The 14,252-nt window shown below is 39.7% G+C and overlaps 1 long non-coding RNA gene and 6 other non-coding genes across 7 annotated transcripts; 1 reads left to right on the forward strand and 6 right to left on the reverse strand.

Moving 5' to 3' along the window:
- Window positions 1–506: 506 nt before the first annotated feature.
- Window positions 507–12,217, forward strand: LOC148429376 (uncharacterized). Its single transcript, XR_015866457.1, has 4 exons — window positions 507–2,159; window positions 3,415–3,497; window positions 4,710–4,844; window positions 11,267–12,217. It is a non-coding gene; the product is annotated as an uncharacterized LOC148429376 (long non-coding RNA).
- On the reverse strand, window positions 6,971–7,042 carry trnag-ucc (transfer RNA glycine (anticodon UCC)). Its single transcript has one exon. It is a non-coding gene; the product is annotated as a tRNA-Gly (tRNA).
- trnag-ucc (transfer RNA glycine (anticodon UCC)) lies at window positions 7,304–7,375 on the reverse strand. Its single transcript has one exon. It is a non-coding gene; the product is annotated as a tRNA-Gly (tRNA).
- trnag-ucc (transfer RNA glycine (anticodon UCC)) lies at window positions 7,970–8,041 on the reverse strand. The gene has a single exon. It is a non-coding gene; the product is annotated as a tRNA-Gly (tRNA).
- Window positions 8,304–8,375, reverse strand: trnag-ucc (transfer RNA glycine (anticodon UCC)). Its single transcript has one exon. It is a non-coding gene; the product is annotated as a tRNA-Gly (tRNA).
- Window positions 9,199–9,270, reverse strand: trnag-ucc (transfer RNA glycine (anticodon UCC)). Its single transcript has one exon. It is a non-coding gene; the product is annotated as a tRNA-Gly (tRNA).
- On the reverse strand, window positions 9,854–9,925 carry trnag-ucc (transfer RNA glycine (anticodon UCC)). Its single transcript has one exon. It is a non-coding gene; the product is annotated as a tRNA-Gly (tRNA).
- Window positions 12,218–14,252: the final 2,035 nt, after the last annotated feature.

A 14,252-nucleotide genomic window follows, 5' to 3' on the forward strand; every position in this document is an offset into this window, starting at 1 on the left:
ATAGTTTCTTTTAAAGCAAATGCATTGTTTGAGATATCCTAATGTAGTTTTTTTTATTAAACTTTTTGGATTAAAGTTTTGTGTTTTACATTTTAAATTATTATTATAAATTATTATTATATTTCTGCCAAGAGAATTTAGAGCTGAAGTTCTGTATTTTCCGGGAAACAAAGCACATTACAAATTAAAAGTAACGTTAAAGGTTTTTACTTGTTAAAATGACTAAAAATGTTTAGCATGACTTTAAATTTTTCTGACTTGAAAATTAACATTGTCATTTTTTGAGGAATAAAATATTGTTTTAGCTATGAAGTTGTATACGTTTTGCATAAAATTCTTCATTTATTTTCTCGATAACTATTTCAATCATATTTTCTGGATACGAATTAGGTCATAAATTTTTAAGACACAAATATAAATATTTTCTAGAATAAAATTCTGTATTTAAAAAGTACATTTTCATGGAAAAATCATACAACCATTAAAAGATTAAGTTCTATTTTGCCCATATTTTAAGTAAATTTTTAAATATTTAATCCATCCCACACAAGCTGACCTACAGAAGTTTATTATTTTAATTGATATTCATTTGATTTTGATTCACTAAAATTGCAAGTAGATGTTTTTTTTCATATTTTCTCTTTTCTGATATCGTTCTTTAAATTCAACTGAAAGACAAACTAATATTTTCAAATTAGACTGACATCTGTCCTTTTTTTTCTTTTTATTATTATAATGGACATTAACACAAAGATCATGGGCTTTTTGAAAGAAATAAAGAAAGAAAAAGAAAGAAAGAAAGAAAGAAAGAAAGAAAAAGAAAGGAAGTAAAAATGAATACACTAAAAGAAAGGAAGTAAAAATGAATACACTAAAGGAACTTTTTTTTAAACTTTCAAAACACAAGGACATCAAATTTCATTCTTCATGGCACATGCTGCAATTGTCCGTTAAGTGAGCCAAAGAGCCAGACACACATATTACAGCATATATTGCACTTGGCATATGTTTTCTTAACGTTTTCCGAATAATGTTAGTGGTTGAGGTTAAGAGCAATTCTTACAACTTTGGACTGAGTTGACCGCAGCTCTCTGAACTGCACTAACACCCTTACATATGCTGCATCCTACACCACAAAACCACAATTTCCTCGACATGTCCAGCTAAAATGTTATTTATTGAATTTGTTTCATTTAAAGGCCCATCGAATATAACACAATAAAACATACTACTGTAAATTGCTTTTATTAGTCCTGTAGTGTTGGAACTCAGGTTGGATAGCTGCAAAGTGGACAGGTGCAGAAAACAGGATTAAATAAGGGGAAAAAAATGAATTTACAGTATTTAAATTTGTACATATAATAATTGTTGACAGCACCAAGCAATCGCTTACATAGAGCGAGTGCAGCAGTGTGTGTGGCAACTGCACAGCGCATGCAAAGGAAATTTATGCAACAGGTGAATGGCAAACTAAAACAGGTATCTTTTGTATTTGTCCAAATGTCCTAATGTAAAGAATTTTCTATTACAATATGTTCTATAGTCTAAATGCGGTATTGTCAAGTGAATCAAGTTTATTCTATAGCATTTTACAACAACCTGTGGCATGTGGAGCAAAATCAGTGCTCTCTGGTGGGTGAAAGGGCAAATTACAGGAGACACCATAAGTGAGAGTTCATGTACATTTTGATTGCAACTCACTTTGAAGGTACTGGCCTCAACAATCTTTTTCTTGTATCTGGACACATCATTTGTAATCCTGATCTATTGGACAGACGAATGCATGTGTAAACACTTGGCTTGAGGTCAGGTCCAACTCTCATATTCATCTTTGCACCGTCGTTTCAAAAATGACATCATGAGGTGTCAACGCATGGACTGCCTATTTATGGCAACTTTCTTTCCAGAACACGTCTGACAGAGATGTGTTGCAGGCCAGCGCGGCCCCGGTCGTGTGCTGTGAAATTCCTCCGCAGGAGAAAGTCCTCATTGACCCGCCGTGACAGCGTCTGAGGGGAAACCCAACAGAGTGCCGATTCAGCTGCCTGCAACTGGATGCCGCCTCTCTACGCTGAGGGCCTGGGCCCTCCCCTTGCCGTTCACCCACTGTGACCCACGAAGGGGGACCGAGCCTGTCACCTTCAAAGAATGCTTCCCATGTGTGTCTGCTGCGATTCTCGGGATTTGTGATTGACAAAATACTTGAAAATACAATTTTCATGTGGTGGGTTTCAACAAAGTTCCCTAGAGTCCCTACAGTTTTTTTTTGGTTTTGTTTTTTCCCATAGGGACTCAAATTGCTAGTTTAATTAAACACAATGGCAGGCTGTGCATTTGATAGTTTGGGCTTTCAATGAGGACTGATCCGAATTAAACCATGTCTAAATACCACCACTTCATGCTGTAATTATAGAAACCAGCACCATACAAAAACAAAATATAACCACACACATGTGTGGCATGTATCATCTGGAGTACTTCAGAATCATTAGTTTAGAGTTTAAAGTTTACTGTTTAGAGTTCAAAATAAACATGGTGCGTCTGCATTGTTAGGCCTGGTTGATGATTCAATATCAATATCACACGTGAACAAGATCAATAAAATTACATTTAGTGAAGGTTTGGATAAAAGAAAAGGAAAAAAAATAACACAAAAACAGCCTTTTGCAAGTTTTAGTTAGAACATTTTCTGCAAAGCCCTCCTTGGGAGTGAGAAAACATTTTGCGCCTCCTACTTGCCGTGGTGACAAAAAAATGAGATCGTTATCTATAATAATTGTATAAATACTCTTAAAATTGTCTACTTATAACATTAACAAAAAAGCAATGTAAATCAACAATATATCAACAAATGTCAACTTCATTTTTACTACTGGAGGTTAGTCCAAAAAAGAAAGAAAATAACGTGCACCAGTATCCTAAACATGTTACCCTGAAGAAAAAGGTATAAAGCATTGTGCTAAGTGTTTTCTAAATCGCATTTGTTGTTGACGGCACTTAGAAAAGTTGATGGCCGGCACAGATTATGACAACGAGAACGCCACTGCACCACCTGGTGCCGTGGATGCGCAATTACACTTCACACGGCAAAAGCAAATCCTGTTCCCAAGATTCATAAGCACCCAAGACTGTGCTAAAATATGGCATTAGAATTGTGCCACAATTACCAAAACGAACACTGAGAGGAACTGGTGTGCACAAAAATAAGTTAAGAACGCAGCCATATAAAAATAAAACTTCCTGTGGGGTTTGCATGTTATCCCCATGCTTGTGTGGGTTTTCTCCCGGCACTCCAGTCTTCTCCAACATTCTAAAAACATACATGGTCGTCTATTTGACACTCCAAATTGCCCTTTGTGCGATTGTGAGTATGAATGGTTATTTGTTTTTGTGTGCCCTGCGACTGGCAAACAGGCCAGGATGTCCCGCGCCTGCTGCCCCAAGACGGCCGGGATAGGCACCAGCAAGCCAGCGTTTCCGTTCCGAATCCAAACTATGTAAGTTGGCGAACCGAGGTTTTCAACAGTGCAAGGTCATTTTAACATTTTTTTACAGAAGACTGAATTCATAGTCGAAATGTGTAAACTATTACGAACTGAGCCCAATAGCTCATCTTTGACTTTCGATGTAGTACTTCTTCCGCAACAGGCTTGAGTTAGAGGGATGGGGCATACAAATGGGCACAGCACTCCTGTGATAAGTATTCAGGGGAAGGGTGGTTCAGAATCTTGGCCAAGGGCACCTCCATTATAGTCTGAAAATGAAGAATAGCATCAATGCAGGGAGTTGCAATTTATTTTGTTTGTGAAATCATACTGGATAAGCTGCTTGTAGAGGTCATCCAACCTGGCTGAACTGCTAAGGTGAGCACTATATCACCAAAATCTGACGAACAAAGGTGAACCTGCATGTCTCTAATCATTCTTATTATAGTCCTGTATTTTTTCTGAATATGATTCCCAAGTACTTTTATCATTGTGATCACTTAACGGAGTTATTAAACAAAACATTAATCATACAGGTCTAAGTGATTGTAGAAAATGAAAACTAAAGAACAAAAACTAAAATTCAAAAAGCATTTGTGTTAGTAAATATGAACTGTTTATACACAAAACAAAACAACTTTAAAATTTTTAGAAAAAGTATTGTACAAAATCCCTCTACGCAAATGCATCCACAGCATATCTTCGTCACTCTCAGCTCACTATATATACCACCACCCGCAGTCTCCATTCCAGGGGTTTTACTGACAATTTTGCTCCCAAAATCCACACTACTTTTGGTCCTTTTGTTTTCTGTCTCAAATGACCGGAACACTCAATTGCCTTTGATTGGAATAAGCATTCAGAGCTGCTCGGCATACATGGAAAAGTCGTTCATTCATAAATGTGGGTTGACCTCAAGTAGACAACACAAGAATATAACTCAGTCCCTCCCTATTTGACGAGCAGATTACAAAATGTGCCTAACATGTGTTTCCTGCCGTCTATGGGGGGGTTCATGCAAATCATCACACTGGTCCTTGACTTGACATCTCTTTTCATGCTTGGCCCGTGGAAAAGAAAATCCATTGACTGTAACACTTGAGAGAGATGAAAAATTAAACAGATATGTAATATGAACGCTCTTGTTTGATACAAGTTGATTTTCTCCCACATGTCACACGTGAGTGCCATCTCACTCATCCTCTTGCCCATAACTATTGACAGGTGGGGAGACGTCCTGTGGCTCTTTGGACTCCAGTTGCTGGGTAATTGAAGTCAGCTGTTAATCTATTGCAGATGGTATTATGCATTTCAGAAGTCCGGATGACCATTTCTACATGCATCATCTCAATCACTACGGTAAAGAACCATTTTCCTGTCAGTTTTGATAAAGTCCTCTGAGGGTCATACTACTGTATATTTATGATCAGATCCATTGAACAAAATTATTGTGATACTGTATATTAGCAGTCTTTGTGGGCTGTTATTTTTGAGGGGGCTGGGAGAATGCAAAGGACGCTACAAATCTGCCGTGGTTTGGATCATAGACCATACCTATAACATGCAACTTTTTCATTGTTTATGATGCGCAACATTTGGCTGCCAATTAACCAAACATTCACCAAACAATCATTCATACCAGCCAACAGTACAGAAAAGTCAAGTCACAAATTTGTTCTGTGCACCCACACGTGTCAAAACAGTGCATTTTGATTTGTCGCGTCAAGTAGTAAAACTCACCAGTTTTTATCCATTTCAGGTGACAGCCATTTTGCTACTTGCTGTCAAATAAAAGACATTACAGTTACTTTGGTAACAGCCAATCATGGCTCAGCAGAAATAGTTGATGAACACTTAGCGACAAGCTTGGACAGTGGATAATGGAGACGAAGTGAAGAGCGACACAGGTGATATTTTTTGGCACAAGATGTGAGTCATACCCAATATATTAAAGTAGACAAATGGTAAACTATATAAATAATAATTTTGGTTCTTATCAATCACAGGAAAAGTGTTGAGATATTTTCCTTGTTGAATAATCATTCTTAAGATGCATTTTCTCCAAATTTAACATTTTACTACCATAGACACATCCAAATTTTTTCTGTTCACGAAAGTGAACTGGGTTTGTCCAGCGTCATACACACAATTTCACTGTAAGATGCATTTCAATCTTTTCTTTCCCCCAAATCTTTTGTGTTGATACGCAGACCAAAGTTTTTCCATCTAGGTGGAGGTCTGCACTCGTTTTTCGCGTTTTTGTTGTTCCTGTCTGCTTTTAATCTAAAATTTGAATTAGGATCCACTGGTGTTCTGGTCTGCAGCTGATGGAAAATCTCATCTTCTAAACACACAGTCTCTTGTCTGTCTCTGAGAATTGGAGCCATCTGATTGCAGAAAGCTTCAACCCAGCCAAGAAACAGCTGGCTCCAATAAGAGCGTGCCCCCCAGTGCTGTTTACTCATTCCATACATTACAGCAGGAAATTTAACATTAGCAAGCGTACTCAGCAATGAATAAATTTAATAGGAAGCTTTGCTTAAAAGAGCTTGTCATTAGATCAGTATTGATTTGCTTTGAATGGTTGATTAACAGCAGCAAATGTCACACTGTTCAGCCCTCTAATGCAAGCACTGATAGTAGTATGTAATCGTAGTCTGATATCTTGTCAAAATTAAAGTAGGAATTTAGCGTGGTGGATAATGAAAATTGGCATAAAATTCATCATTGTCATGTTGCAGATTAGGTTTTCTCAGCCTGAAAATAACTGCATTGGCTCGGAGTTGAACCTAGGTCATCTATTTGGAAAGCAGCTATGCTACCTCTATACCACCAAGAGCTGTAAAGAGCTAAGTTCCAAGTTATGTTCTCGGGGAAACCTCCTATACAGCCACAGCGAAGAAGAATCTCCTTGCCTCGCATTGGTCACCAAACCAACCTGATGCCTTCAATGCTTAACGCTACACCACCAATGCATGAGAAGATGTGCGTTCCAATACATCTTCTTGTGTGAATATCCTACAGTCCAGGGGTGTCAAACTCATTTTTATGGTGGGCCACGTTGTAGTAATAGTTTCTGTCAGAGGGCCCGAGGGACTGTGAAGTCAAATACATTTTCAAGTTCGTCACACACTTTGCTAGTTTTAAAATCAGAGGTCAGTAAAAACTGTTCAAAAGAGAGATTGAAAAAAAAACTTGTTTTTTTTCTCCCTCAAAACATTAAAAACATAGTAGACAACTTTCAAGTTTGGTATTTTAGTCAAAAACTTGAAGTCAAATCGACATTTTGCGGGCCACATAGAATGTGGCGGGCTGATCTAATACGTTCAAAACACAGATTTTTAGGCAGCTTTCTCAGAATCATACCCAAAGGCATCGTTGCACTGCGCAGGACGTACCCAAACACTTCAAAGAAAAGAGTGACTTTCTCAGGATGACATTAATCATTTAAGGGTGCAGATTTGGTTCTCTCAGCCTCAAAATACTGCATTGGCTGGGAATCGAACCCAGGTCAACTGCTTGGAAGGCAGCTATGCTTACCACTATACCACCAATGCCTATGAAGAACCTAGCTCCTAGTTACATTCTCATGAAAACCTCCTGAATAGTCATGGAGAAAACACTGCGAGCCTCGCATTGAATCAGGGAACAAACCAATACCACCAAAGGACAGATTCTTAAGACATTTTCTCAGGATAACATCCAATGGCATTATTTCAGGAGATAACCAACCCCTCCGAGATACACATTGAGTGACTTTCTCTGGGTAACATTTAATCTTCCAGGTTGCAGATTTGGTTCTCTCAGCCTCAAAATTCTGCATTGGCTGGGAATCGAACCCAGGTCAACTGCTTGGAAGGCAGCTATGCTTACCACTATACCACCAATGCCTGTAAACAACCAAGCTCCTAGTTACATTCTCATGAAAACCTCCTGAATAGTCATGGAGAAAACCCTGCGAGCCTCGCATTGAATCAGGCAACAAACCAATACCACCAAAGGACAGATTCTTAAGACATTTTCTCAGGATAACATCCAATGGCATTATTTCAGGAGATAAACAACCCCTTCGAGATACACATTGAGTGACTTTCTCTGGGTACCATTTAATCTTCCAGGGTGCAGATTTGGTTCTCTCAGTCTCAAAATTCTGCATTGGCTGGGAATCGAACCCAGGTCAACTGCTTGGAGGACAGTTATGCTTACCGCCATACCACCAATGCCTGTGAATAATCAAGCTCCTAGTTACGTTCTCATGAAAACCTCCTGAATAGTCATGGAGAAAAACCTCCCAGCCTCTCATTGTATCAGGCAACAAAACAATACCACCAAAGGACGGATTTTTAAGACTGTTTCTCAGGATAACATCCAATGGCATTATTTCAGGAGATAACCAAGCCCTTCGATGTATACATTGAGTGACTTTCTCAGGATAACATTTAATCTTCCAGGGTGTAGATTTGGTTCTCTTAGCCTCAAAGTTCTGCATTGGCTGGGAATCGAACCCAGGTCAACTGCTTGGAAGGCAGCTATGCTTACCACTATACCACCAATGCCTGAGAAAACCTTCTTTCCAAAATACATTTTTGTAGAAACCTCCTCAATAGTCATGGAGAAAAACTCTCAGCCTTGCATCAGGCAAAAATCTAATACTTCAAAGGACAGATTTTTAGGCGAATTTCTCAGGGTAACATCCGATGGCATCATCGCACTGCAAAGAACATAAGAAACCCATTCGAAACACACGTTGAACACTTTTTCCCAAGGTAACATTTGTTATTTCAGGGTGCTGATTCGGTTCTCTCAGCCTCAAAATACTGCACTGGCTGGGAATCAAACCCAGGTCAACTGCTTGGAAGGCAGCTATGTTTACCACTATACCACCAATGCCTGTGAAGAAATGATTTCCAAATTACGTTCTGGTAGAAACCTCCTCCATAGTCATGGAGAAAAAAACTCTCAGACTTGCATCAGGCAACCACCTAATACCTTCAAAGAACACAATTTTAGTTGACTTTCTCAGGGTAGCCTCAAAGTACTGCATTGGCTGGGAATCCAACCCAGGTCAACTGCTTGGAAGGCACCTATGTTTTCCACTATACCACCAATACCTGTGAAATGCTTATTTCCAAATTATGTTCTTGTAGAAACCTCCTTAATAGCCATGGAGAAAAAAAAATTCTCAGACTTGCATCTGGCAACCACTTAATACCTTCAAAGAAGAGATTTTTTTGGCAACTTTCTCAGAGTAACATCCAATGGCATCATTGCACTGCACAGAATAGAACCAACCCTTTCCAAGTACACATTGAGTGACTTTCTCAGGGTAACATTTAACATTCCAGGGTGCAGATTTGGTTCTCTCAGCCTTAAAATATTCCATTGGCTGGGAATCAAACCCAGGTGAACCACTTGGAAGGCAACTATGCTTACCACTATACCACCAATGCCTGTGAAAACCTTCTTTCCAAATAACATTTTTGTAGAAACATCCTCAATAGTCATGGAGAAAAAAAAAAAAAAAAGTCTCAGCCTTGCAACCTAATACCTTCAAAGGACAGATTTTTAGGCGGCTTTCTCAGGGTAACAGCCGATGGTATCGTTGCAGTGCACAGGACATAACCAAACCCTTTGAAGCACACGTTGAGTGACTTTTTCAAGGTAACATTTATCAATAGAGGGTGCACATTTGTTTCTCTCAGCCTCAAAACACTGCATTGGCTGGGAATCAAACCCAGGTCAACTGCTCGGAAGGCAGCTATGATTACCACTATACCACCAATGCCTGTCACAAGCTTTTTTCCAAATTACATTTTTGTAGAAACCTCCTCAATAGTCATGGAGAAAAACTCTCAGCCTTGCAAAAATCTAATGCTTCAAAGGAAAGATTTTAGGCGACTTTCTCGGGGCAACATCCGATGGCATCATTGCATTGCACAGGACATACCCAAACCCTTGGAAGTAGACATTGAGTGACTTTCTCAGAGTAACAGTTACCGTTTCATGGAGTAGATTCGTTTCTCTGGCCTCAAGACACAGCATTGGCTGGGACTCGAATCCAGGTCAACTGCTTGGAAGGTAGCTATGCTTAGCACTATAACACCAATGCCTATGAAAACCTTCTTTCCAAATTACATTTTTGTAGAAACCTCCTCAATAGTCATGGAGAAAAACTCTGTCTTGCATCAGGCAAAAATCTAATACTTCAAAGGACAGATCTTTAGGCGAATTTCTCAGGGTAACATCCGATGGCAGCATTGCAGTGCACAGGATGTAAGCAAACCCTTTGGAGGACATGTTGAGAGACTGTCTCAGGGTAACTTTTATCATTCCAGAGTGCACATTCGGTTCTCTCAGCCCCAAATTATTGCATTGGCTGGGAATCGAACCCAGGTCAACTGCTTGGAAGGCAGCTATGCTTACCACTATACCACCAATGCATGTAAAAACCTCAGCTCCTAATTATGTTCTCAGGGAAACATCCTTTATAGTCTAATGTCTCAGCCACGCATTGGACACCAAGTCAAGTGCATTTGTACAGCCCTGAGTCACCAAGCCAAGCCGATAACTTCAAGGTACAGATTTTTTTAAGCGATTTTGTCAGGGTAAGATCCAACCTCCTAGGTCAGGTTGGGTCCTATCAACCTTAAAATGCTTAGGAATCAAACGTAGGTCAACTCCTTGGAACACAGCTATGCTTGCCACTATAAAACCTACGCCAGTGAAGAGCTGAATTAGGTTTTCTAGACTCAAAATGCTTACATTGGCCGCGAACTGAACCCTTTGACTCAAAATGCTTACACTGGCCGCGAACTGAACCCTTTCCCTTTGCTTGAATGGCAGACAATTGATGCTTACCACTAAACCACTTTAGCAATGATGTGAGTGTAGGTCTGATTTCTAGTTACTTGCTCAAGGGGTTCTCTGTCATAGCTATGCAGATACAGTACGTACCTCTCAGCCTCACATTGCCTGCATTGGCGAGGAATCCAACCTTGGTCAGTTGCCAGGTATTGAGTTGCAGTTACTTTCTTCAGAGAACCTCTGTTGTTGTCGCGATGCATACAAGCATCTCTCACCATTAAAATGGCTGTTGGCCAGCAATCAACTCAGGGAATTCTTGGAAGGCAGCTACAGTATACTTACCACTATACCACCCATGCCTGTGAAGAGCATAGTTTCAGGTTACCCTCAAGGTACCCTCCAATTTCATGTGCATAATTTTGGGAAATTTGTTTGTTGTGCTTTTACAATTTTTTTCTTTAATTTGCCCATAATGGTCACTAAAATCTTGAAACAATTGATACCCTTATTAAAGAACCCTTTTGGGAATCCTGAAATACATTTGGTAAACAGCTATCAGTGAGCAAGATAACTGCTGAATCATGTTGCTAAGTGAAGATCGACCACAATATGCTCATTAAATTCTGACAGTAGCCAAAAATGTCCACCTGGTCATCAAGCTAGCAAACAGTTTGTCATTTGCCTTTACATTGTCTGCTTGCAATGTGAGCTTGACAGTTAAAGTACATATTTCAAACTGCATAACACCTACCTAACACAATAAATATGAGGTTCATTGGAAAATCTCAACTTTTGAGGCTGACATAGGAGCGCCTCAATCACCCTTTTTGGTATTGCAGACATACTCATTTTGAAGACAAGTTTTAGATTCAACAATCGTTCTTGTAAACTCTTGCCCTTGATATTCAGTTCATTGTGATGAAGAAATAACAGGCTCTTTTTTGTTATTGACATGTTTGCTTTTGCATTGGTCTTAGATTAGGTTGGGCACTTAAACTTTATTTATTGGCCTGTTCGAGCCATCAGCAGAGACTCCATACTCACGTTTCCTGCAGTGGGCTAATGTGAGTTACGCTTCAATTACTTTATCAACTATCCAACTGGTAGCAATGATGCTCCGTTATAAATAAATTGGAAAACATCGGTCATTATAGTCAAACGTTTACACCCCCGTCGAGCTGCGGGGAGGGAGACTGAAGCTGTTGCCAAGTCAGAAGCATTGTTGCTCTGACAATTGCGCGGAGGATCAAACCGCTGATGAATAATCCATATTGAAAAGCTCGCCGTCTTGCCAAATGTCAAACGGCAGCGGGGGCCAGTGTTAGCCGAGCCAACTCTCAAGTCTGCATTCACCGTCATCACAATGACGAGTAAATACTGTATGTGGCCAGGCCGCTCGCACTCAACCCGACGGTATTTCATAAGCCCTACAGTTGTTCTGAGCAGTACAAACAGCTAATCCAATGCCGCTTAAACCTTATGTAACATTTTGAACTGAATATCGTCTTTCATTCTACATTTACACCCACCAAGGGCTTTGCTAATTTGCTTTTTTTTTTTTTTTTTTTTACATCTAGGATGCGACGAGGCCCAAATTCTACGAGACGAGATCTTTGCTAAATTTGCACAATAAATAATGCCTAACAAAAATGTTCCATTTTTTCTAAATGTATTTTATTGAGCAGTCTGTAACAAAATTACCATCTATTGTGCAAATGTATAAAAGATAAGCAAAGCTAATTTTTCAGCTCCATTTGAGATTTGGTCTTTTTTTTTTTTTTTTTTTTGCAGTCTACATGTACAACCCCAATTCCAATGAAGTTGGGACATACTGTATGAATGTAGGCATGTATTTACACATGTATGTACATTTTTGCAAGTATTTATGTATGTATGTATGGATGCCAATGTAAAGTGTGTGAATAAACAACTAAACTAAAACTTTGTTGCAAATAATTCAATGCTTAAACTAATCTTCATCTCACTTTCCTTCATTCTTAATTGTGCATGGAATGCTCTTTTCCTCTCAAGCCCACAACATATTAAGGGATCTTACCCTTTTATGAACACTGTGACTGAGCCCAATAGACTAACCCTAGCTCCGCCATAAATTACTTGCCGTTGACACGTCAACGTTCACAGACCGCACGTTTGGATACAACGGGGGATCGAAACAACGTACTGCGTTGCTTTTGTGAGCGCTCTGCAGGTGACAAGCGTCTGCTTCGAGCGTAACGTCACTCTCAGCTGCTGTCCCTTCTCAATGTTTCTTATTTTCCCCAGGTGGGGTTTGGAGTTTTTCCCTTGCCCTTCGGGGAACTTTTTTTCATGGGGTGCTGATGTGAATTTGTGATGTTCTATCTAAGTTTTTTTTTCCTTTCTCTCTTATGAAGCCCTTTGAGACCCTGTGGTGATTAAGGGCTATTGTGGCAAGACAAAGAAAACACTTGCTGCTGTTCAAGTATACGTCTTCACTCTACTATACATCATTGTCCAAGTCAAGTCACAAGGGTCAAAGGTTGGTTGCAACTTGCCTGCTGGGTGAGAGAAATGGTCCTTATGCCCGCCAGGCTGTTAAAATCAATTTGACTTGACTTGCAGAGGCAGTTGATCATGGAAACTAAAATTAACATTCCATATTTAGAAAATAAATCGGCTTTGTTGATTTAGGTGTGTGTTAAGTGAGAGTATGACACCCTCAAATCAAAAACGTGTGTAATAATTGTAGGTTTTGATCATCAAGACTCTTGCGTCTGATCTCATCTATATATTGCTCTCGTGCTCGGGCATAGAAAAGTGGATCTGTTATGTTGGCATCCCAGGGCAGTGCTACATCTCTCACATCTGGAAGGCCAAAATTCGTGTGGCGCCAGGCTTTTCCACCCTCGCATTTGTTGCTGTTTACTGATCCAAATCTCACAACAAAGGCTTCAAATTCAACCCGATAAGCTTTTTCCCCTTCAAAGCCGCACATGGTAATTCTAATTATACACTGCAAAACTCATCCCAATCAACACCCGGAGACATTTTACATAAATAGGCTTTGTCGGTTGTGGTGCACAGCATACTGGATGTCTTTAATAAGAAGGGAAGCAAAAAGCGCACCTGGCAATGAACCCAACAGTGGGTACGCAGTTCCCACCTGGCAAAAATATCCGAGCATCTATTTGCGTGTTTCAAGCTGACCAGGCCTCTGATCACATCCTCAGTCTCAGCTTTCTTTGGTGCTAATTTAAGGAACGCACTCCACACTCTCCTGTGGGAGCTTCTGAAGTTGTGTTTGGCGTGGGATGCGTTTGTGGTTTAAAGAACCATATGTTCGATCCTTTTTTTCTTGTTTTGTCCTGTTAAGTTGCATGGTCATGTAGGATGAATTACTCCCCCTTGTTTATTTTGTGATATTTGGGGGTGGGACAAAAAAACGACCATTCGTGGGGGGACAAAGGCGAACAAAAAAAAGTCACTTAAATCTTTAAAACAGAAGTTTGTCAACTCTTTGGGCTCTCTTTTAGTGAAAGTCATTTTGCACATATAACAAGTGCAGGGGTGTCAAACTCATTTTTGTAGTTGTAGTTATATTTTCTGTCAGAGGGCCAGTATGACACCGAAGTCAACTAAATTTAAAGTGTGTTTGGGGGTAAAAACTGTTCAAAAGAGATTGGGAATAAAAAAAAAAAAATGCTTGTTTTCTTACCCCAAATGTTTTAGAAGCTGAAAGAAACTATGCAAGTTTAGTAGTTTAGCCAGAAACTTGAACTCAAATCAGCATTTTGCAGGCCACATAAAATGATGAGGTGGAATGGCTCTGGCCCCCGGGGCTTTGAGTTTGACACCTCGTGATCTAGTGGGTAATTAGACAGGTTGTTTGCAAATTCACAGACGTGATAGCACTACTTTCATTTTCACTGAACTTAGTGGAGCTAGTTGTGCGCTAAGGCCTTGACATGGCAGCAGTAAATCTGC

The sequence above is a fragment of the Hippichthys cyanospilos genome, chromosome 1 (genome assembly GCF_059441005.1).
Source record: "Hippichthys cyanospilos isolate Australia breed blue-spotted pipefish chromosome 1, RoL_Hcya_1.0, whole genome shotgun sequence".
In the NCBI taxonomy this organism is placed as follows: Eukaryota; Metazoa; Chordata; class Actinopteri; order Syngnathiformes; family Syngnathidae; genus Hippichthys; species Hippichthys cyanospilos.